Here is a 25,899-nt window from a genome sequence, read left to right on the forward strand (position 1 = left end):
TGCATATGCCTATTGATCACCCTGGCTTCCCACCATTAGGGAATACATGTGGCTATTAATCACCCTGACTTCCATCATTAGGGAATATGTGTGCATATTGATAGCCCTGGCCTCCTGTCATTAGGGAATATGTGTGTCTATTGATCACTCTGGCCTCCCATCAACATCAAGTGACTTCTGCAAACCATGCTATCATTTTTGGTAGAAAATAAGATACTACTTTGTCTTATATATTTTAATATTTTCACATATATAATTAGTTCTCTAGCTGATTTCTTCAAGTATATCTTTCTAGTACGATATCTGCTTGAAACAAAACACATGAGCCTTTTGAGATAAAGTACTGATCAAACAATCACCTTGCCTACACACATCAGTGGCCTCCCATTGCTTGTAAGACAAGGACATACAAAGTCAGCATGTGGCTGACATCTGTTGCCTGACATCACCCATCTTCCTCTCAATAGTCCAGAATTTGGAGATGCCTCTGAAATAATTTTTTTCACTCTAGTACCTATTTTATTGTTTTAGGAAATATTTATTTTATTATTGCTTGAGGCTAAAAGATGGGTCAGTGATTAAGAAAGCTTGCTGTTCTTTCAGGGGAACAAAGTTCAGTTCCCAACACCTGCATCAGGGAGCTCAGAGCTGCCTGTAACTCCAGCTCCAGGAAATCTGATGCCCTTTTCCAGCTTCAGGAGACCCCTGCAGGCATTATATATATTGACACATGATTTTTTTCTTATTTTACTTTGTGTGTGTGTGTGTGGTGTATGTATGTGGTATATGTGTATGTATGTGTGTATATGTGTGTGTGTGGTATATGTGTGTATGTGTGTGTATGTTGTATATGTGTGTATGTGTGTGTATGTGGTGTGTGTGTGTATGAGTATGAGTATATATGCAGCATGGATGTGATCATGTGTTGTGGTGTGGTTCCATTCCTCTGTGGAAACAGCCGGAAAGCAAGGGCTTGTCTTCTATTTATTACCATGTTCATGGCTTGTCACGTGGGCTCAGAAAAGTCACATATCCTCAGGGAACCCCTGCTGAGTGAATGCTTGAGATTTGTATTCTAACCTCTTCCAAAGCTTGTTGACGTTTCTGCTCTCCTGAAATGGTCACAATTGCATGTCTATAGTTAGGGTGTTTCCCACAGCCATCCATGCTTAGATGTATCTCTTCACAATGGGTGAGTTTCTGAATGGGCTCTAACAAACACAATTGGCCTTCTGTGTGCGCCTGGTTTTCCTCCGCTCGAGAAGATGTAACGAAATAGCACAAACTGAGTGTAACGGAAATTCGATTCTCATAGCTTTGGAGGCCAAGAAATCCACAATTCAGGCAGCAATAAGTCTGGTGCACAGTGCAGGCCTGCTTCACAGGTCAGAGCCAGAACCCTCTCATTCTGTCTGCTCCTGGTGAAAGGGGCAAGGCCGCTGAGGCCTCTAATAAAAGCTCTGATCCCATTAGGAGAGGTCAGCTGCCAATCACCTCATCACAGACTGAAGCCCTGCCTCCCCAAAGCATCACATTGATGGCTCAGTTTCAACAACAGATTCTGATAAAGAGACAAGTATTTCGTCCTTAGCAATGCCTTAAAGCAAACTTCATACTGTTCTGTGCGTTCTTATCTCTGGTGCGGGATCAGTGTCCTAAAAGCCAAAAAGTCATCATGGACAAACATAGCAGCTCTCGGTGTGGAAGAGTGTCTGGAATATTCTTACCCTAGACTTTGTAATGTCCTCATTTCAACTCCTCTTTTCCAAGACTCATGACAAGCCCAGAATATTCATTTGCTTCACTAAACCACCCCAACTGTTTAACTTCAAAACTGGCATTCTACAGTTTCCTGATAATAGATGATGGTGATGGTGGTGATGATGATGGTGATGACAATGACTGATGGTATGATGGTGATGATGGTAATGAAGATGGTGGTGATGGTGATGGCAGTTGTGATAATGAAGGTAGTGGTGATGATGGTGGTGGTGGTGACCATAGTGATGGTGATGGTGGTGTTGACAACGATGGTGGTTGGTGGTGATAATGATGGTGGTAATGGTGATGATTGTGGTAATGACAGTGATAGTGGTGGTAATGATGGTGATGGTGGTGGTGGTAGTGGTTATGATGATGGTGATAATGAAGGTGGTGGTGATGATGTTGATGGTGGTGGTGATAATGGTGGTGGTGATGATGGTGATGGTAGTAGTGTGATGATGATGAATGGTGATGGTGGTGACCATGGTGACGGTGGTGATGATGGTAATGATGGTGGTGATGGTAGTGGTGGTGGTGGTGATAATTCAGATAGTGGTAATGATGGTAAGGAGGAGAAAAATAACAATGATAAGCACTGAGATCATATTATCTCTCTGGTGGATACCTGAACTATCAATCAGAACACTGATTGACAAGTGTGGGTCATAACTGCTCTGACAGTGGGGAGTCAGTCAATATGTGCTGATTAGTTTAATATTAGTTTGTGCCTTCACTATGCTCTTCAGCTCTTCTTTGAAATCTTATTCTAAGTCCAAAGCACATTTCATAAAAATTTTTATTACAATCTCATGAAAATATTTAATGTCACAAATCAGGAATTTTAAAAACAGAAAATAAAAGAAACACAGTAACACTTCAAAGTTTAAAGGAACTGGGAAATTGGTTTACTCTACTGAAAAGAACATCTGTGTTCACTGCAACACAGAAAGGTAAAAAGCCATCCAGTGAATCTCTGCAACCAGCAGTCTCTTTAGACTTTGTTAATTCCAAGAAGCCTGACTGGAGTGGTTTTGTCCAACGTATTTTCACTGGACTGATGAGCAGATGATATAAATGACAGTTTGAGCCATGAAGGGGTTGTGGCTGCCCACTGGCTCCATTCCCATTCTCTCATCCCTCACTACTGCACCCAGACTTTGTCTAAGGCAGAAACAATATTCACCTTTCAAGAAACACTCTCCCCTCAATGGGGCTTTGTTACTCAGAAGGAGGCAACAAAATAACAATAACAGCCCACAGGATAATTTTTTTTAATACAAAGGTCAAACTCATTTTGCCTTTGCATTACCCTCAGCCCTTCTATTCCCATCTGGAATATGCACGCGATATAATGCCACATGGAGGAAATGACAGGCTGAGAAGATGGAGAAGGACCATGCCCTTAGGAGCATCCTCTTGTGGTTCGTGAGCTCTGAACTACCAACTCAGGCACCCCCACATTGCTGCAATTGCTTGTGCAGTCTAACATGTGCTTAACCAATATTACAATTTTCCAATGCCTCTTTTATTTGATATAAATGTCATTGACAGATTATAAGTGTAAGCAGAGACTGTGCATTTATTTCCTGGTGGCTCAGACCCAAATAATAACACAAAAACTATATTAATTACAACACCAATGGTTCAGGCATAGTTTTAGCTAGCTCTTACATCTTAAATTAACCCATTTCTATTCATCTATGTATCACCACAAGGATTACCTACAGGTAAGGTTCCGTCATCTTTCTCCTTTGGCAGCTACATGGCATTTCTCTGACTCTGCCTTCTTTCTTTCTGCATTTAGTTTAGTTTTCCCCACATACCTCTATTCTGCCCTGCCATAAACCAAAGCAGCTTCTTTATTAACCAATGGTAATAAAGCCATACACAGCATGCAGAGGGGAATCCCACAACATATAAGTAATAATTTCTTTCTAGCTGGCTGTATATTCTAGGCTTTACCCTTCTAATTTGTTAGCAAGGTTATTATTAACTGTCATTAACTTTAAATTTTTCTTAAAATTTACATAATGCCATATCTTTACTGGTATAGGCCATGTGAATACAATAGTAGCATTCCTTTCATCATCTTATAATCTAGACACTATTGACAAGCTTCCTATTAAATATGATGGATTAGAGACAATTGCTTATCTCCATTTGTTCATCTATAATTATGTGGGGACATCAGGATCTCCTGTTTCATTGAGGTTGCTAACTACTATGAGAAAGTATATAGGAAGTGATTTGGACACTGTTTTATCTAGTAAGATTTCAGCACTGACGGCAGGGATACTGTTAACTGTTGAGTCTCCATCCTTGCCTAGAGCAGCTTCCTTTCGGTGCTGTCTTTTTCATTCACCCTGTCTGTCCATCCCTGAAGCAGTGACTCTATCTCCAGGCAGCCTAGGTTTACTGTTTCAGAAAAGCTTCCCCTGCAGCTACCAGGTGAAACATCATCTCTTCTCTCCATTTTCTGCAAGTACAACTTTTCACATTGAGGCTTTAAGTACATGTGGCCCATAGCTTTGTAACACTAATGCAGGAGGTATCAGCATAGACTATGGGATTCTGCATCTCTATACACCGCCTAGTCCCTAGAGTCCCCAGCTGTTAGAATGGAGAGGACCAAAGTCAAGTCTAAAGACCATAATGATTTCTAGCTCCTAGGGCTGCTTTGGTTCACCCTCTGAGTCTGAATGCCTCTGAGTAGCCTCTTGAATTCCCCTGCCTGGCAGAAAAGTGAACCAGAGACTAGCAGACACATGGCCTTCCCATCTGAGTTGTGATGCCATACTATGCTGGTGAAGCCATCTCCAGTTTCCTCGGCAGTCCTTTTACAGTCCCCTTTCTTGTCTTCCAATTTTCACCTCTAAATTTCCTTTACAAGTTGTGTCACATTGAGACCACTAATTAGTTGCCATTTCAGAATTATATATTTATTTGTGACCTCCTCTAGTTGGTAGACAGTGGGCTAGATGTTAGGAATTCTCACTTAAGACACTACAAAATATTCACAGTACTATCGAGAAGAAATACAAGTACAAAATATTCACAGTACTATTGAAAAGAAACACAAGTGAGTTAATAATTAGAGTGTGGTGTAGGATGGGCTGTGATGACTCTGTGAGGAGGTTGGGGGGACACCTGAGCGGTTGAGTGACATATCCAGGGTCACAGAGCTTCTAAGAGTGGGGAAAGGAGTCTTGACTGGCTTCCAAGACAGTGAAGTTTATGTAGTTAGAAAATAAGATATATTCCTGTTTCTTTGACTGTGTGCTTTATAGTATTATTATCTATATTATTTATTAACAATGTGGGAAGTCCTTCAGTCTATGTGCTGTTTTTATTGGTTGATGAAAAAAGAAGCTGTCTGGGCCTGTGATAGGGCACAGTAGAGCTATGTGGGAAAACTAAACTGAATGCTGGGAGAAAGAAGGTGGAGTCAGTGGGATGCCATGTAGCTGCAGGAGAAGACAGGCATCGGAAACTTGTTGGTAGGCCACAATCTAGTGCTGACCCACAGATAAATAGAGAGGGTTTGTTAAAGATATAAGAGTTAGCTATAAATAGGCATAAGCTAATTGGCTAAGAAGTGTTGTAATTAATATAGTTTCTGAGTGATTATTTTGGGTCTGAGTGGCCGGGGAACAAATGAGCATGTCTCTGCCAAGAGAATGATGCTTACAATTTGGGGGGTGGGCATAGATCTACATAAGACCTAAAAAAGGCTTTAAAAAAGAAAAAAGAGGGCTTCTAAACCCATAGAAATGGGAGTCAATTGGAGCTTGTTGGGAGCCACATATTTTTAAATATGCTTTGTTTGTTGATGGCAGGCAGAGGCATGGCTCCTTTAAGAGGTTTCCTGACTCAGCTTTACTGGCAAAAACTGAGTAGCTTCTTTAAGGGAAGGCTTCCTGATTCATGCTGGCAGCATGAACTCTGGCTCTTGGGACGCAGCCCTGCCGCCGCTCCTATTTCAACAGTGAGCAGAGTGCTACAACTTGCTTAATGGCAATATAGACCAGCTGTGTACCTGGAAATGGGGCTGGGAGCATGACTCGCAGAGCTGGCACTGAATGAACCTCTGCCATTTTTGACAGGGCAGAGCCAAAAGCATTTTATGTATTCATACATACCCAAGTCATCATGCACACATAAACATGTTGTCATGTACACATACAACATATACCCACATATGCACACATATGCTTACAACTACTCGGATAGGTACCACAGTTACACTCACACTCCACATATAATCATCTATGCACACAACAGAGCTTGGGCTGGTCACACAGACATTCCCTGTGTTCTTGCTGATGTGATAGAGTACCTTGCTCCCTCCAACACCATATTTTCATGACCCATCCTCTTCTTTTCCCTCCAACTCCTCAAAACAGCACTTGGAGATAGCCATGACCTTTACTTTACAATGTATTTGCTTAAATACATTGTAAAGGGGGCTCCAAATGTTTTTTCAGCACACTAGGTGATATTTCTGTTCAGAGATCTTTAAATGACAAACCTGAACATCTGTCGATGAGCCTCCTGAAAGCATTTTTTTTTTTTGAGCCAGGACAGTTGTTCATCTAATTCAGAGGTTCTTAGCATGTGGGGCACAACTCCTTGGAAAGCCTCCATCTTCAAAAATATTATTATGATTCATAACAGTAGCCAAATTATAGTTACAGAGTAGGAATGAAAATAATGTTATGGTTGGGGGTCACCACAGCATAAAGAATGGAACGATACCAGTGTTAAGGAAAGTTTAGAACCACTGCTCTAATGGGTCTTTGATAGGAATCAAAACAATGTAGGCAAAACAGTGGCCTTTTATTTCAGGATTTTTTTAAAAAGATAAACCAATGTGAAAGACAGACCCCATGCCCAGCATGAGACAGCCATCACTAGACAAGCTCAAAGGCATTTTGGAAGGTTCCTTATCTCATAAAACTTTAGGCATACTTTTGGAGTCTTAATATTTTGTTTTGCTCTTGTTTGCTTGTTTTGCTTTGTTTTTCCTTATATGTCTCTTGTATATGATGGTTTCTGCAATTGTGTTGTTATGAAATTCCTGTGTTTGTGAACATGTGTGTCTCTGCTTCTACATGCGTGTGAACATGTGTGTCTCTGCTTCTACAAGTGTGTGAACATGTACATCTCTGCTTCTACACATGTGAACATGTGTGTCTCTATTTCTACACGTGTGTGAATATGTGTGTCCCTGCTTCTACATGTGTTTCCAGGGCTTTTTCCTTCATTCTTTTCCTTCTGGAAACTAGTTCACTTCATCCTATTCCTATTCTGTCTGTTTTTATTTTATGTTTTATTATTTTATTATTTTTTAGATGCCTGTTTATATTCTAATGGGAGAGAGTTTATATATATATATATATATACTCTCTCTCCACACACTTCAGTGGGTGGGGAATTGGGGAAGATCTGGGAGGACTTGGGGGAGAGGAAACTAATCAGAATATATTGTATGAAAATCCATTTTCAATTTTTAAAAATTTGAAAAAAAGAAAAGATTGTATAAAAGATAAAATAACCATCCTATTTTGTGGGCTTCTCCACCAAGTAGCTCCTATTCCCTCTTTTGTTATACCTCATATCTCAGACAGCTGGCAAGCGATCTTTTACCGTCCCCTGATTGAAGCTGGCCAGCTAAACACTGAGCACTGTGCTCTGTACCCTTCTTCACATTCTGGCCGTTCACACTTTTTTTTCTTTCCCACGGCCAACACGAGGAAAATGAACTTTGGGTCAGGTAGTGTAAGCAACAAACCACAAGATGATTGCCAAATATGTAACCATCCAATTCGCTCCACGGGAAAAACTTCATTAAAGTTAACGTCGAATGCAGAATGCTTGTTTGGGTGTCCAGATGTCGGAAAGCGCCGTATCCTGAGTAGCTGAGATCGCTCGGTTCTTTCCCATCGTCCTTCCTGATTCTGACTGCATGTCAAGTTTCAGGGAAATTCTTTCCCATTACAGTCTACTGATCACATCACGAAAGCATTTAAAAATCCGACTGGTTTCCTATACGAAGAAAGGGAAGGCACAACCACAAAGATTTGTGTAAATGTCACCGTTTGTTATTGGAAGCTGTGCTCGGGCTGGTTGGAGGATTACTGCAGCAAGTCCACTTCCTCCACAGACCACGGACACCCAGACACGCCCACACACTCACACCCTCTCAGGTCTCTAGGAATAAAAATGATTTTCGACCACTTCTTTTTTTTTTTTTTTTTTTTTGTACTTCTGTCTGTGGGTTTACGTTCTTGAGCGTTTTCTAGTCCTGGGAAGCACAAAGGCAGGAGAACTATGCTCTCCATAGAAGGCTGAAAGGGAAGGCCAGAGTCAGGAGGCACCCCACCCCCCCAGCCAGCCCCCAAATGCAGCAAGTTTAAGCTCCTGTCCCAAACTGTGGCTCACTGAAAAGAAAGAAAAGAGTGAGGCCACAATGCTTAGCTTTAACTCTTTCCTGCCAAGAGCTGGACCAGATGCCCGTGGCTGCATTTTTATGGACTTAGGTCATAAATGGGACACAGCTCACTCTTTAGTCACTTGTCACTAAAGAGAAGGAATGTGGTGTCCTCACATGGAAAGAATGCCATGCCCTAAACATTTATTTCTGGCCACGGCTTTCCCAGCCTTGAGATCAAAACTTGAACTAACAGATAAGCCTAGGTCCTGGGCCCTTGCACTAATCCACTCCTTCCCACCCGCGGCAGCAAGGTGCTTGCCCAGCTTGGCCTTCCTCATACTTTGCCCCAGCTGGAGCTGGAGCAATCTTTAATTTCTGTCTAGGTTAAGAGTCTCCATGTTTTCTCACACCTACTCATTTCTCTGGTAGGATTGGGGTTCCTTTACCATCTCCCTCTGCTTTGCCTGGGTTTCTAATGAGACAATTCTGCTGATTAAGGATCTGGCATTCCCACAACACTGCCTCTCATCCATGCTTGTTTCTGTATGAGGAGAGAGAGAGAGAGAGAGAGAGAGAGAGAGAGAGTGTGTGTGTGTGTGTGTGTGTGTGTGTGTGTTGGCAGATCGCATCTGAGTAGGTGGATCCTGTGCATTTTCTAAGCTGGCAGATGCTAAACCAGCATCCTTGGGCAGCATCCCTGACGGAATAGGCCTTTCCCCATGAGATCCGACCACAAAGGACAGTCACCACATCAAAGCCAACAATTTCTTATCCAATACGCAAATCCTCTGGTGCCTGCAGAGTTCATTCTGTATCAAGGGGACAATAATTTTTATATGCAGATAAGAATCTAGATTGGCAGTTTCTATACATTCTGTCGAGGCACACTGACCTCTTTCTCTGCTCAGGCCTGCCATTGGTCCCAGGGTCACACAGCAAGAATGCAGTGTAAGTATTCAAAACCAGATTTCCCCAAACTTAGAAAACAAAAACACACTGGAATGCTTAATGATAGAAAAGAAAATGTGTCAACATCAAGGGCTGGATGTTCAAAGCAAGGGTTAATACATTCATTTTAGCCATACGTTAACTGCCCCAAACTATTTATACAGATGTTGCTTTGTGTCTGTTGGGGAAAGGTGGGTACAGGGCTAGCCTGTGTAAAAACACTCTCCAGTTCCATATCTTAATAAATGTATGACTTAGGGAACTTGTCGAGCTTTTTAAAACCCCAGTTTCTGAGAAGTGTGGCCCAGTGGTAGTACCTTCTTCCTACACCAGAGACTTAGATGAGAACTAAATGAGTTTTAGAAAGACAAAAATCACGTCTCTCATTTATCAGTTCAAGCTTTTATAGATAGGTAGAATCAGATCTGAGCAGATGACAAGAAAGCAGAGCGAAGCTGTCTAGAGGAAAGAAGGGAATTACTGGCTGGGAGAGGGAAAACACAGAGGAGGGAATCGAGGCATGGAGGGATAGGCTCAAAGGGCATCATATGTTTTCATGGCACTGGCTTTCCACAATCCTATTTAAAAATCTTTTCAAAGAAGGGAAAAGCTTGCGGCAAAATAAATAAACAAATTTTCGTGTTCAAATGAACTATTTCATACATAAACCTTAGCTCCATAGCTAGCACAATAGAAAATGTTTACAGATAATTACTGTAATTGATAGTACACAGCAAATACAATTATACATAGTCAATGAACTTGCTATTTCATTCATTTATGGGATTTTTGAGAATCATTTTGCAAAGAAAAAATTGTCATGCAAAGTAACAAATTATAAGTTTATGAAGTTGGGGGTGGGGCAAGATATCTTTGTACCATACCAAGCTTCCATAAGTTGTATGAACTATTTACACACATGTGTGTTTATATTCATACATAGAGACATATGTAGGTATTGTGTGAGAGGAGACATCTCTGCCTTCTTTCTCTTGGATCGAATTTCAGTGTTCCACAGATCAGAGGACCTTGTGAAGATACACACCAACATTTTCTCCTTCTTTTAACATCCCAAGAGGTGGGGCAGGGGAGAGGAGAGCACTAATTACCAGCAGACCTGCAAACTGCAGTGCTTGGGAGAATAGGATGCAGTACCGTATATTTTGTCGTTAGTCTTTCTCCTCCTCAGCCTCCAGCTGCCTTCAAGGAGACTTGGCCTCCCAGGGTTACAGAGAGATGCATGGAATTCAGCTGCCTGAAAGTTCTGGGTATAAGTCATCCCTGATGCTGGCTGAAACTGACTCACCCTGCTTAGCACTTCTTCCTTACTGAGTATCAGTCCTTCAAAGGACTGAATGAGGTCATCTCCTCTTCACTTCCTTCTCTTTTAAAATGCAGAGGCAGGGATCCTTTTCAAGCTCCAGGATCCTGCAATGGTTTTTAAACACAGTTTGTTTCATCTCGTTCTACCCTAACCAAAGCATATCAAATTGTTTTCTAAGTTACCCCACCCAAAAAGGAGGTAGAGTATGTAAAAGGCAAAAGGGAAAATTATAGAAAATTTATAGAATATTCTTTTAAAATACCTTTTCAGCCCCAATTACAGCTTGGCTGGTTTGAGTTTTACTCAACTCTCATTTTCTTTTCAAGATGATTGGTGCTTACTATGAGATAGAAGATATTTCTGGAGTATCATTCTGCTGCCCCTTTCAGGTCTGGAGGCAGGGATCCACTCTGTATCCCAGTCTAGCCTTGGACTTGTATTCTTTCTGATTTTTCCAACTCCCTGGTGCTGGGATGCCAGGAGTGTGCCACTCTGCCTGGCTTTGTTTTTTAAGTATTCTTTTATTTTCTATTTCTTTTTAATGTTTCTATCTGTATGTGCATGTCAGTATATGGGAAGGTGGGTGCCTCTGCCATGACACACGTGTGAAGTTAGAAGACCACCTTACATGTCGGTCCTTGCCTCCTACCTTTCTGAGATCTACTGTTCACTACAGGATATGCCAGACTCGCTAGCCTGTGAGCTTCTGGGGATGCCCCGTCTGTCTCCATCTTTCTTTTGTCTCCACAGTAGCTCTGAGATCTCAGGTGTGTACCTTGTCTAGTCTTCCATGGGATCGGAGGTCAGAGGCCAGGTCCTCATGCTTGCACTGCATTTGATTTATCCAGTGAACCATCTCCCCAGCCATGTTTTTAAGTATTTTTTAAAGTCCCCAGGTCTGAGAGAATTGTAGGGTTCCGTGACTCAGGACACGTGGTTGTCAGCATTGGTGTCCTTTGGCAATAAAGCGGTGCCTTCAGAGGAACAGAGGTGGTCAGGCCCTGTAACCTCTAGGGACACAGAAAATGCAATAATACAAGCAGATATGGGCATGAAATAAAGTAAACTAACAGTTTTTATCATGACTGGTGATGTTTCAATAAGATGGTAGCTTAAGATGGAGAAATAATAATAACACATACACAAAAGTGAAACTATATTAAACACATTATCAATCATTGTGTGTTGAAGGGATTGACAAAGCAGGAATGAGGGACAATGGTGACAAGGTCACTAATACCCCACCTTATGCTTACAGCCCACGTGACTAGAAAGAGGAAATAAACCAATGGCAAACCTTTCTTCTGTTACTATGGTAACTAGGGTAACCTTTCCCTGTTACTATGGTAAGACACCATGACCTCAGAGAAGAGAGGGTTTACTTAACCTTGCAATTTCAAAAGAAAAGAGTCTGTCTGTAATAGGAAGATACAGAAACGGACGGGGAAGGCATGGTGGGAGAAGCAGGAAGCTGACTGACCTCATTTGCATTAGCATACAGGAAACAGAAGAAGAGGACAGGAAGTGGGGTTATGAACACTCCCACTGTGTGTCACTGATGTTCTTCCTTCAGCACTGCTCCACCTCCTAAAGGTCTCTTAACTTTCCCAAACAGCACCACCCACTGGGGACCACAGGTTAGAATTCCTAAGCCTGGTGGGGACTTTCTTTATTCAAACCACCACACCTAGAAAGACACTGTGGGGGCAGTCAACACGAAACTCCCACACATTCCATCTGTTGTCATTCACCGCCCTGCTGGGGTACCGGGACTTCTGATAGTCATGGTTTCTCCATTGCTCTCGGTATCTCCTGCTCACTGGACTAGAATGGATTCAGAGTGGGAAGATCTCTCTGAATGTCACAGGGGTCACTGGTTTTGTTCTCTGTCCTATCATCACACCTGACACGTAGAAGTGGCCCCGCAAAAGTCACTGAATGCATTTGTATACTGTGCAGGCATATAGTCATTTTTCATCTTTTGTCTTCATCCATTCTTTCACTATTCATTCCTGCAAACTCTGGACACTGGGGGAGCACCCACTCTGCTCCAGCAAAAGACACAGCATTAAACCGATACCTCAGTGCATAGAAATGATCAATAAAATGATGGTGCCATGGAGGAGAGCAGTGGAGCCAGATGAGGAGAAGCTCCAGTTCAGTGCTGGTTGTTAGTATTATGGCCTGTTCTGGATGTTTCTGTGAAGCCACGACTACTGAACTGGTATCTAAATGATGTATCTGAGCAAACGTGGCAAAGATGAGGGAAAGCCATCCAGATGTATGGAACACTGGGTGGTCTGGAGTGACTGTGATGAATTAGAGCAAGAAACACTAGAAATGTTAACAGAAACTGGACCACTAAGCTGCTGACTGCTCAGCAGATCCGGTGTGCAGGACGCTTTTCTATCAGTTAAGTGTAGCCAGCTCAAACTCAGCTCAACCAAACACAACTATGGTCTGCGAGCATTGTTAAGAAAGCCCCTTCTGCTGGGGCCAAGTGAGTGGGTCTCAGACATGGTGAGCAATGAAAGTTCTCTGGAGGCCATCCCAGAAGAAGAAGGGCTTGACCCAGACACTTAGAGAAGACTGGGCCTATCGAACACAGGTTCCAAATGAAAAGATCCAAACCGGCAAGGACATTCTTAGGCAGCTTTCCAGGTGCCTTGACACCATCCGCCCAATGTGCAAAGTCACACTGAGATTGAGATTCAGATAAAACTCTCACAGATGCCCGCCCACACAGAAGGCCAGAATGAGTGACTGCACCTGAGGTTTCCGGTGCATTCCTTCAGATCAGAACAGATGACATGCTAGTCATTTGCTCCCTGTGTGTGCTCCAAAAGGATACTTAAGCAAAGGCACAGGTGGCCTCTTCCATCTGGCACAGAGGGCCACTGTGTCTGTTCATACCAAGTGGCTCAAGATTCAGCAGAATGAACCAGGAAAGAAGGGCAATAAACTTGATCACTTCTTACATACATTCCAGATGGACTGCTCACACATTCCCAACTCTTACATTACCTATAGTCAAGTTTTCTTAATACAATTACCCTCCCACCATGCAATTCTATAAATGGTTGAGTTTCTGGACAGTTCTGGTTACTTAAATCCTTATTAATTCACACTACTGCTGTTTCATGATTGAGAAAACTGAGACACACACAGAGAGAGGGAGGGAGGGAGAGAGAGAGAGAGAGAGAGAGAGAGAGAGAGAGAGAGAGAGAGAGAGAGAGAGAGAGAGAGAGAGAGAGAGAGAGAGAGAGAGAGAGAGAGAGAGAGAGAAAGAGAAAAGGTGACTTAGCCAGCACCTCAGTTGGATTTGAACCTGAGGTATCTGACTGCAGAATACTCTCATACCCTTACGTTGTTCTGCCTTCTAAGGTATACAATAACCCAGGACTCACTGACTTATCTCCTGGGAGGTATCAATGTGTTCATCTTCATAGGGTGGGCACCATCTCTGTGTGAGCTTACCCCTCTGGGTCACTGCAATACAAAAGTTGACACAGTCTACAAAGAGAAGAGGCAACAGCTGGATTTGTCCTGACCCACCTCTGATCTCAGCTGTCAATTGCATATAAAAGGAAGCTCACTTGCCCCAGAATTACCATGAAAAGCAGCTTGTTGACTGGTCTATTTTAGATTCTATTCACACACATTAATTGATCAATTCGACAAGTGTGGATTGAGCCCTTATTCCATTCCTGGCACTTTCATTAGGCATGAAAGACTGCCGTCAGGAAGCCAGGTCCTTCCTATTGTTCTTGAAGCCACAGTCTAGTGAAAATGACAGATGAGAAGTGTTAGAGATAGGCTTGGTATCTAAAGGACAATCAGGTAGTGACACGTGTTATATGAATGAAAGAAAAAAAAAAAACAGGACATCCCTAGGTATGGTGGAGGAGAAGGTTTATTGTACATGAGGGAGACAAAAGAGGCATCTGGGAGGGTCCAGACTGAACTAAGCCATGAGAGGAGGAGAGGAGATGGGGAAGAGATGTAGAAGGGGGCAGAGCAAGAGAGAAAGAGAAGTACAAGGGGGGCAAGTGGACCAAGAAAGGAGCTGAGAACCAGTGGCCAAGAGGCTGCGTAGTCCAAATGGCTGAGGATATATAGGGAAGAGAAGCTGGGGGAAGGAAAGGAGAAGCCTAGACCCTGGGGCGGAGTGGTTTGGACTGGGGACAAGGTGACAAGTTCTGAGAGGAGCCACAGGTACTGGGTGTTTGGGGTTTTTTTTTTTTTTTTGAGCTTTATTTTTTTGGGGGTGATGATAAAGGGACAATGAAATCTCTTGTGTAACTACTTTCTGCTGAAATTGGGGTGTCCCTGTCAGGGTCCAGGAAGGCAGGAATGATGGTCAAAGAAGGGAAGGGAGGAGCTCTAGGCAAAGGATCCCCAGGGTTCTATTTTTACATATAAAACGAACTAACTAACAAGACAGCTATAGTCTTGAGGAAGGAGTTGGTTTGCTTGTCTCTGTTAACATAAAGTCACAATTAGCCATCAATATCACCAGAGATCTGAGAAGGATAAACTATAGCAGGATATAATTCAAATGCCCTTGTGTCCATCAAAATGGCAGAGACAGTACCCTAGGCTCCCATGGTCTCCACGACTGTGTTAGGGGTCAGAGGTCGTATAGGCCTTCCACTCTCATAGAACAGCATTAGATTTTCAGCTCTTGCACAGGACAGCAACTGCCTTTGGCTGCCAGACCCAGAAAGCTTGAGAGAGTTTCCTGTGGAGGAGGAACCTGGAAAAACTGAGCTGCTTTGGCAAGGCAGAGCAGGGTCGTCAACCCAACAGTGTGTCCATTTTGTGGGCAAGGCCCTGGTGGCAGGTGAGGCATTGGGTAGTTCTTTCTTCCCAGTGGTTGGCATTACCGTGGTTCAGATGGAGTTGTCTGTGCCCGGTATTCTTTGGAGACCGTAGGCTCACCACCAGGAGTTGGCATTTCTGCCTATCGTGAGAAGCTTTTTATTAAACATTTTAAATGCCACATTCAGCAGATCTCCAAGAGTTTGAGGACTATCATCTATTCAGAATGTCTGATTTTGAAATAAACTTGACTTGTTTTTAGTTACTAGCTTTAGGTTTAACCATGGAGAGTTTATTGACGAAGTTCAATAAAGCTTGTGCCTATAAATGAATTACATTTGTACTTAGCATGACTGTGAGCCTCGTTCTGAGTGAATTAACGAATTTGGTCCTGTTTGAGGTGGCTGGGCATTAACTTGCATGTCTTAAGCATCTTTAACAGTTTACAATGGTAGTAGCTTTGATAGGACTTTATAGCTTTACCCCTGTTAAGTTTGAGCCTTAAAATTATGAGTTGAAGATTTAACTGAAGATCCTTTAGTATCAAAATAAAAATTTAAACCATAAATACAGTCCCTAGTGAGACTGGGAACTTTTCCAAACTTCTTTATAGTGTACCATTACAGAATATTGGTTTCTTGTAAATATCTGTGTTTTTCAATAGTTGTAGGTGACCCTGAGAAAAGTCATTTGACCCCATATGGGTCTCGGCCCACAGGTTGAGAACCACTGATCTTAAGATATTTTTGTTTGGTTTGGTTGTTGGTGGTGGTGGTGTGGAGAGTGGAGAAATCATAGAGATAAAATGTCTTCTTAAGAGTGAAAAGTAGAGAGGCCTTAGACATAAGAGAACTTTGGAAGTGTAGAGCAAAGAAAGTTGAACTATGAAAGATTTGGGTCATTTGTTTGTACGTTTGTACAGTGGCTGAGGTTGTTACCATATGAGGGAGTCTGAAAAGCCAGTGTGTCATCCTCAACCAATGATTGAGCTGCACTGAGGCCAAGCCATTTGCAGTAGGACGGTGAGGCTATAAGAACATCTCTGAGTCCAGGCAAGAGAAGTCTGTGAAATGACTTCTGCCCGAGGGAGGGTTTCTCTAAGAGGGAGCTGAGAGACAGAGAGAAGCTCAGGAAGGCTGAAAGCCGCTGCAGGACTTTCAGGAGGGAGATGATAGGGATCAGGAGAGCAAAGAGTAGGAGCTCCACCTGGAAGAATTTCAATATTGTAGGGGCCCAGAAGGATTTGAGGAAATGGCAGGAACTAACAGGCACCTCCTAGTGGAAAAACAGGTTAGGCCCAGGAAGGCACGAGGAGAGCTAGAGCAGGTAGCTCTGAGAAAAGCTTGCAGGCTTGGAAGGACTTTATGGAGTTTCCAGGAGGGAGCTGCAAGCGGCAGAGGAGAAAGTAAGTATCATGGTAAGTAGAGAGTTACCAGTGAGTTGGGGCTCCAAAGGCCACAGTAGGGTTCAAGAGCCAGAGCGATATGCTCAGGAAGGCCTAGCAGGCTGGAGAAGCCAGAGAGACATCTACAGAGAAGATGAGGAGAGATCAAGAGTTAGAAAGGTGCTGAAGAGGCAGACTCTAGAACTTGGAGTCAAATTCGATGGGTAGCAGAAGCCAGAAGAAACAAATGATATGTACATACCCTAGCAAAGTCAAATCAGCAGCTTGGTTCAGAGAGGCCAAGTCCCTTGGAAGGGATCTCATAGATGCCAATCTTGTGGTTTCCGCACTAGATGAGAGAGAGAAAAAAATGAGGTCATGACACTCTTAGGTATGGTGGAGGAGAAGGTTTATTGTAGATATGAGGGAGAAAATAGCCAGAAACATCTAGAAGGATCCAAACCAAATGGGGCCATGGTGGGGGGCAGCATGAGAAGAAGAGGAGATGGAGAGAAGAAGAGAAGAGAGAAAAGGTCAAGAGGACCAAGAGAGGAGCCACGGACCAAGAGACTGCACAGCCAAAATAGCTGAGGTTGTATAGGAAAGAGAAGCTGGGGGGAAGGGAAGCAGAAACCCAGCCCCTGAGAGGGAGAGGTTTAGGGTAGGGGACAGGGTGAGAAGCACTGGGAGGAACCACAGAAACTGAGTGAGATTTGTCCTGGGTTTCTTTGAGACACCTAACACTGTGAAGAAGAGAAAAGCAGGACAGACAAGAGGTCAGAGGCTTGGGGAACAGGCACAATGAGGACAAGGTCACCTAGAGTGTGTGCACGTGGTAGGAAGACAGAAGCGTGAAAGCCTCCAGCACTGAGGTGAACGCAGGCAGCACTGACCTGGGGGAGGAAGTGCTTTATCATAATGAAACCAGCTGCAACGGATGCTGCCCACCTTCTCAAGGAATGTCCTGCTGACCTGGCAATGGGGGCATTCTCATTGGCAATCCCAAGGGTATTTTCAGAAGGAGAAAATAGGACTGGAGAGTTAACAGCAAGGGGAGAACACGGGAAAGCAAGGCAATAAGTGTGGGAAAATAAGAACAAACAAAACCTGTTCAGGAATTTTTTGTAACGGAATAGGATACATGGAGAGAAAGGATACTGTATAATGGAAGCTTTCAGGGCTCGCTTTAGTTCTTGGTTTGTTTTTGTTTTCGTTTTCTGAATAGAAAGGCATCAAACCACATGTTTTTATATTACAAGAAACAGTCAAGTAGAAAAGGGAGAACTGACAACATGAAACAAGGAATGGTCTTATGTTTGAAGATGATGCTCATTTGTATGGGCGCAGCCAATATAATTAAGGTAGGAGACATAATGCTGACATTCACCTGCATAAGGCGTGTCAGTTCTGCAGACAACAGACCAACGAGTGCACCATGGGAGCGACTCGGCTGCCAACACAAGCCAAGGCCAACACAGCAGTTGTATGCTTCGTGCAATTCCAGAGAAGGGATTTGATTGTCATCCCGGGTCAGAATTCTTTACTAAATGCTCAAGTTAAATTTCCCAAGAATCTTTGATTTTTCTACCAAAGTCATCTCAAAGAATGATATTTAAAGAGGCTTGGAAGTTGCTCAGTTGGTAAAATATTCAACACATAAGGAGAAAGACTTGAGCTAAAAGTCCAGAATTCACATAGAAAGCAGCTCTGGGAAGGAGGAGAAAGGCAGGTCCATAGAGCTTACAGTCCAGTCAGTCTAGCTGAATCAGTGAGCCATAGGCCAATGAGAGTCCCTGTCTCAAAACACAAGGTGGAAAGCAACACCCAAGGTTGATCTCTGGCCTCCACATGCATGTATATACACAAAATAAAATAAAATAACGAAACAGAGTATGGGCTACACATTTTCTGATAGGTAGATAGTTTTAGCTAGAACAGACACCTCTCAAAGTCTACCTACATTTTGGATATTATTTCAAATTGCTTCCTGTGTGCATATTTAGCCCTCCCCATCCACTCAATATAGAATGACATCTCATATCCAAAGCATCGTGGTTATGGGTTTGTTTAACTGATCTGAGAGTAAGGCGGACACAGAGCAAATCAGCTTCTGTCCATGTAAGAACTGACCAGGAGCCCTGAATATGCCTGAATATGCCGATTCCTGTGGGCTCATAACATGAGACCTACTGAAGAGATGGTCACCACTCGGCTCGCTCCTGAGATGCACATTTGCCTCCGGAGAAAAGGCCAGAGTCACTTCCAAATGCCCAGTCGGGGAACAAAATTACAAATGAAGTGGCCGGGATCCTCAAACTCTTTAAGAACACTAGAAGATCAATGCCAACTTGATGAAAACACTTTTGCATTCATCATGTTCTCCTCTTGCTTTCTGAAACAGAGCACCCAGATCTAGGGTAAGAGAAGAGGAATAGCTGAATGTATTGGTAGCAGTTTCCTGACTTCCTTAAGTCGATTTGTTGCTGTAGCCTAGCAAATGACACTAATATAAGTATTATATGAATAAATAAGAGAAAGAAAAAATGAATGAATGAATGAATGAATGAGCAGGCACATGGCAAAGAGGCATGGGAGATCATGTCTGTCTCACAGGTGCTCTCCTGTGCTGTTTCTCCCACAGTGTAATTCATTCATCTTCCTCTTGGTTTGTTTTGGTTTGGTTTGTTTTTAATATCTAAATAATCCAAGCCAGGCTTAATTCACTGTGCCTAATGATACCTCAAATGTTTATAATTCAATATCAGAAGTGTGTGTTAATATCTGCATTTTGTTTTGTTGTTTGGGCCCTTGGTCCTTTGTCCTTAGCCTCCGTTGTCCCATCAGGCTATTGACTCATCCAGCACACATGCAGAAATAGGTACTAGAGAGGCTACTCTTTCCGGAGATGGGCAAATGGAAGCAGGGACTCAACATCTCTGAGCTCGCTGAAGAAGCTGGGATGGGATGAAGCACACAGCAGGGTGAATCAGCTCCCTTATCAATAACCCTTCTGGGATATGCCTGATGGTCATCTTCAAAGCATTCAGTTTGAGTCAGCATTTGAATCATTCACCTATTTCCTTAGTTTTTTTGTTTGTTTGTTTGCTTGCTTGCTTGCTTTGGCTTGGTTTGGTTTGATTTTGTGAGACAGGGTTTCTCTGGGTAGCTTTGGAGCATGTCCTGACACTTGATCTCTAGACCAGGCTGGCCTCGAACTCACAGAGATCTGCCTGCTTCTCCTCCCCACGCCCAAGTGCTGGGGTCAAAGGCGTGTGCCACCACGACCCAGCCTTCTTTAGTCTCCTATGCTTACCTGCCCATGGGAATGTCACTAGCACAAAACCCTCATCAGGACAGGACCCAGGGATCCTTCATTTCCTCTGGCTTTTCCCATAGGTGATGATAACTCCACGCCATCTTGGAGGTGTTTCTCCTCTTGCTGCTGATGGGAGCAGTGACTTAAGAAACTCATAGCCTTGACATTGGGGGGTGGCACACACACCTGTAATGCCATCGTTCAGGAAGCAGAGGCTAAAGGGTCCCAAGTTCAAAGCCAGATCAGTCAATATAGTGAGATGCTGTAGAATAAAAAAATGGGGCTTAGGGAGAGGAGAGAAGGAAGGAGAAGAAAAACAACTGCAGCACCATGGCCTCTTTAAGATTTTGTTTCCTTGAATGTTGAATAAGATCCCTGGGGTTGATAGTGGTAAGATGGAGTCATTCCCTGGCAAGGAAATGGTTTTTCACAACTAGAAGGACACTCCAGCCCTTCACGGGTAGAACAAGGAAACTATTAGTGATGAAATCTGAAGACTGATGTGCCCTGGAGAGTTCAGGACGTACCTTCAGATGCAAACCTCAACTTTAATGCTCGCCAGCAACAGTGAGCGCTCCCGGAAAGACTCACAGCTAAGTGAAAGGCAAAGGGCACCAGCTGGGCACTGCTTCAACTTTTCTCCAACCAGGTGCAAGTGAGGATGGAATTCTGGCCACAACAGTTTAGTTTTGTGTTTTAATATATACTCTTACTTTTAATAATAAAAGATCAAAGAAGAGAATGTCCTGGGACAATAAAGACAGTATATCAAAGAGATTCGGGACATGCTGTCAAGCCCACTCTTCCCCACCCCCTCGCCCCGGATTAGCAGTAACATTTGGGGACCACCAGCCAATCCCTCATGACTCTTATTTCTTTACCTTGTGTCAGAGATGCTGCACACAGTATAAATGTCCACTAAATTTACATGGGCTGCTCACGGCATCTTCAAAAACAAGCTTTGCATTAGATTTCACAACTGCAGGCCCACATAAGTGCTCTCTGGGACACTTAATACATGCCAGAGAACCTGTGGTGCTCAGTGGATTAGAAGCCAAGACACAGTAAATTCTTTCTTTTTGTTTTCATTAACCAGAGTCTTTCTGTACAACACTTCCTGGCCTTGAATTTGTGGCAATCCTCTCAGCTCAGCCTACAGAATCCCGAGATTAAATGTATTTTAAACTTTGAATAGTTTCAATTTATGGTATTTTTATTGGGATGGAAACCCATCAGAAATTGAATATTATCCATACCAACTTCATAAGACTCTTTAAGGACAAAGTAGCTAATTCACTCTCGAATTTGATAAAAATGTTTTCCAAGTAGCAGGGAAGAGGCTTTGGTAAAGCCTCATTGGTATTATTCTATTATTGTTCTATTTGCTTTTTATGCTTTCTAAACAGAGATTTAATGAAAATGGAGGTTAATGAATTCTCTTTGACTTATCAGGGACAGGGAAGGAGAGACGGAGGGAGAGAGGAGGGAAGGAGGGGAAAGGAGAAGAAAGAGGGAGAGAGAGAAGAGTAGAGAGGAGAGAACAGAGAGCATGTCAGCATCCAAGCAAATGGACCATAGAACTGCTCCCCCTCATGCCCACCAAATAAAAACAACCAGAGTTCCTGTCATCCACATAAACATGGCTGCTTCCATGGCATTGGGCCTTTTGAAATAGAGTTTCATTTTATAGCTCAAGATGACCTTGAACTCATGATCTTCTTGCCTTGGCCTCAGGAGAGCTGGGATTGAAGGTCCATGCCATCACACCCAGTTCTTGGCTGCTCTCAGTCGCTCTTGGCTGCACTTCATCTCTCTCATCCTACTCAAAGGTGGTGCTTGAGCAACTGCTCACCAATCAACCCATCACCATGAGTGACCACGCGGACGTGGCTTGAATGACTGACTGCTCACTGACCAACCCATCACCATGAGTGGTCACCTGCACCTATTACTGCCTCCGTTTGTCCTTCGGCCCAGGATGCCAAAAGGAAGCAGCATTCTTCCTTTGGGGACTACTTGCATGACAATGCCCACTTCAAGAGTTAAAATAGAAGCTTGGTTTGTTGTAAACTAAAGTGACCAAAATGAAATATTGCCTTTTGTGCTGTGACTTTTCATAAACTACTCTCTGTTATCCATTCTTACAAAAGAGGCATTCCTGTCATTAGTGTCGGCGAGTTTTCCAGTTTTCCTCCAAACTGTCTTATTAACCCCCATTTACCTAAAGGGGAAGCAGGGACATTTTATCTCCACTTTAACTCTTCATCCCCTTATTCTATCCTTCCTCCTTATCTCTCACCTAATAATAAATATTGCATAGACATAAAGGGTGATCAAGTGGTAAAATAAATCCACTGATGTGTTTAAATGAGATCCACATATCTGCATATAAACCCACACAGACAAATATTTACATGAATTATACAGCTCTATGTTTAAATTTTGCTTTCTTGAATCAACAGATAAACATTTATAGAGATAAAAACCCTATTATTAATCCTATTATCAATACAGTAGGACAAGGCAGTACAAGAGCCAGGAAGGGATTATAAGGGGCCTCCCTGCTTATCTTCCTAATCGTTTCTCCAGAACATCCCCTTTGGAACAAAAACAAAATGTCCAAGCTTTCCTTGGGAGCCATGGGTTTCTCTGGGTACATTTATTTTGGAGTTATTCTGGAGGCAAAAGCATCAGAGACACATGTCTATCTGGTTGCTATTAGTGTTTTGGAAACTCCAAATGAAATGCTTCAGGCTAGCAACTAGAGGTGTTGATCAAACAATAGTTTCCCAGCCAACGTCCAAACTGGGTGTACCCAGATGACTTTGCACTTAAGCAGTGGAATTTGGAATATGTGGGTAAAGCTTGACTAATTATAGTGTTGACCACAGTAAAACCATGAAGCATCTGGCTTATTATGCAGAGAAACACATATAGAAATGCTTATGGGGAGTGCACAGTGCTCCTGAGACAGCCATTCCACATGCAATTACCAACTTCATATTCCAAAGAAACTCTGGACCAATACGTATACTAAATCATTTGGGTTCGTGGTGGCCTGGTAGGCTACCTCATAGCTTCTCACACTGCTTTATACAAACGAAGAGCATATTCTAGGCATGAAGATATAGGGGAAGCATCCAGATATGAATTACTGAAATAATTACCAGAAAATTCTGCTGCACACATCCAAGGTCTGTTGACATGGTCGAATATCTGCCCATCAGCCTAAGTAAGCTATTACATAACAGCTCAGCTATAATAAAATCCTGATTCCAAATCAAATAAGTCTCCCAGACTTCTAAAATGAGTCACCAACAGCTCTATAAACATACAAAGTACTTGACAAGGAAGTCTCTGATAATTTTTTAGTAATTATGTCTGCAAATTGTTCCTTGCTGACATCACCAGCAGCAATGGTTTCCCATAAGGTTTGCTTCCCTCTAACATCTGCTCGTTAATCACCGAGGCTTTGACTATTTCTATCATTATTAGGTCATTTACAAGGTCTATGTGATTATCCAGGACTCTCCTTAGTGGAGTTCTTAATTAGTGGAATCAGGGTGATCAAAGCTAGGGTAATTAGGGGCTTATCGTTCCTTGCAGTCCTTTTTGGGTGCACACTCACAGAATCGTCATACCTGGATCGTAAAAGCACATTACTCACACTCACACACACACATACACACACACACACACACACACACACACACACACACACACACGACACTTTGCAAACATCTTAAAATAAAGGCAATGGAGAGAGAGCGGGGTAGGGTTGAGGGGTCACTGAGTTGACCAATCTTGTGTTTAAAGACATTCCCAAGCACTGGCATCATCCTTATTTGTGTTGGACGTGAGATTTCACATTCTGCTGACATGTGATCCATAAACCAGCTCCGAGCCAAACACAAGTGTCAGCTGCTGGGTCCTGCCCTCCGTGCTGTCTGGTGATAAGTACAGGAGAGCCAGGAGAATGGTGAAGAGCGAGCGGGTCTGCTGATCAGAAGAAAGGAACCAACGCGGACAGGGCTCTCAAGTTCATCCCCAGGAAAGAGGTGGCCCACAGGAAAAGTTAGTCAAAGGCCTAGGAAAGTGGTTGACAAAGGGACTACTTGGCTTAGGCTGTGCCATTACAATGGACATGACCCAGAATCAACCAAGCCCTTGATCCCTCTGTAACTGTACTCATCTAGTGATAAACACTGGCTCTGTGGAACCCTGAGAAAGTGCAATGTTTAAAGTCATTCAGAATGTGTCTAGAGTCTGGATTTCTCCCGGAATGACCTGTGGGAGCTGGCGGGCCAGCAACTTTACCACTGGAATGCAGGTGGCTGAATAAGCAGAGGACTTCCACTGAAAACAAAATCTCTGTCAGCACAGCGTTGAAGTCTTCAGCAGAATACTTAGAGTACACACACAGTGAGAGGAAGGTGTGTTTCGTGGGAGAAGGGAGTTCTGGAGATACTGTCCGATTGATTGCGGAAGAAATGCTTTGTACCAGTTGAGCATCTAAGCGAGCGATGGGCTGACTCTAAGGCCTACTGTGCAGTAAGAGACAGCCAAGCAGAGGCTGCACGCTAAGTGATTCTCTTCACTCATCCAGGTGTTTGTGAGACTCTATGGTGGAGTGCCTGCCAAGCACAGGGTACTGAGGAGGCAAAGATGAATAGAATTGAGCCCTTTGTGTCCAGGAGTTCATAAAACAATGGATAAAGTACACCTCACAGTGGAAATTCAGAATCTAATGCAATGATCACATCACCCAGCTGTGGACAGACATCAGGCCTACCCTCGAAAGGAGCTGGAGCAATGGCTTCTCCCACTGGGGCCATTCAGTTGTCTTTCTAGGCTTCTGAAGGAACAGAGCTTCAGACTCGTTGACTGTATTTCTAGAAAAGAGGAGGAGGCCTGCTTCTTTATCTTAAAAACAAGCAATGTAAGAATGGGTAGGATGTTGAAATAAGAGCGGCGGGGCTGCGTCCCCAACACCCCGGCCGCTTGGCTAGCTCATGCCCGAAATAACAACACACAAACTGTATTCATTTAAGAACTGCTTGGCCCATGAACTCTAGCCCTTACAGGCTAATTCTTGCACCTGGACTAGCCCATTTCTAATAATGCGTGTAAGCACCCCAAGGTGCACTTACCGGGAAGATTCTAGCCTCTGTCCATCCTGGGAGAGTTGAGCATGGCGTCTCTGCTCCAGCAGAACTGTCGGGTCTCTCCGGGAGCAGAGCAGAGTCTGACCTCACTTCCTCTTCCGCCCAGAATTCTATTCTGTTTATTCCACCCACCTATGTTTTAACCTATGAGGCCAAGCAGTGTGTTTATTACTTAACCAATGAAATCAACAGATTGACATATGACACTCCCACATCACTGTAGGAAACAAAAGAAAGAATGATTTTGTTAAAGAAAGTGAGTCAGTAAGGGAGGAGGAAGTAAAGGAAAAACAAAGTGACCCTCAGAAATGGCACTTTCTATAGGAGACAGGGTGTTTTCTCTCTGCCTCCTCAGGAAGTAAGAATTTTGGCATTATACTTATCACAAGAGCTCGCGCACACACTCACACACACACCATGGATTCTGTTTCCATACGATAATTTTTTAAACTAAAGAGTTAAGCTATTTAATCCATTCTAGAAGATTTGTGAAGTGACTTCAGCTGCTTTGCACAGAGTCCACACTGACAGACAGGATCAGTATCGAACTAGGAGGAAGGTAGGCACCTCCTCGTACCCCAAGGCCCCTTTGGGACGAGGAAATCAAGTGATGAGAAGCAGGAACCCCCGTCAGTTATGCTGAGGAGCTATGAGGGGTATGCAAGGTGACAGAAACCTGAGAAGGAAACATGTGGCCCTGAACCAAGTCCGCTCTGGGCTCACTGAATTCAGCGAGAAATGTTG

At 43.3% G+C, this 25,899-nt stretch overlaps 1 long non-coding RNA gene across 1 annotated transcript; it reads right to left on the minus strand.

Moving 5' to 3' along the window:
• Positions 1-4,579: 4,579 nt before the first annotated feature.
• On the minus strand, positions 4,580-25,234 carry LOC126505370 (uncharacterized). The gene is made up of 3 exons (XR_007592882.1): positions 25,141-25,234; positions 16,937-17,023; positions 4,580-7,809 (listed from the first exon to the last, which is right to left on the minus strand). It is a non-coding gene; the product is annotated as an uncharacterized lncRNA (long non-coding RNA).
• Positions 25,235-25,899: the final 665 nt, after the last annotated feature.

This window comes from Alexandromys fortis, unplaced genomic scaffold (genome assembly GCF_014885135.2).
Source record: "Alexandromys fortis isolate MF-2015 unplaced genomic scaffold, M_Fortis_MF-2015_v1.1 scaffold_62, whole genome shotgun sequence".
NCBI classification, from domain to species: Eukaryota; Metazoa; Chordata; class Mammalia; order Rodentia; family Cricetidae; genus Alexandromys; species Alexandromys fortis.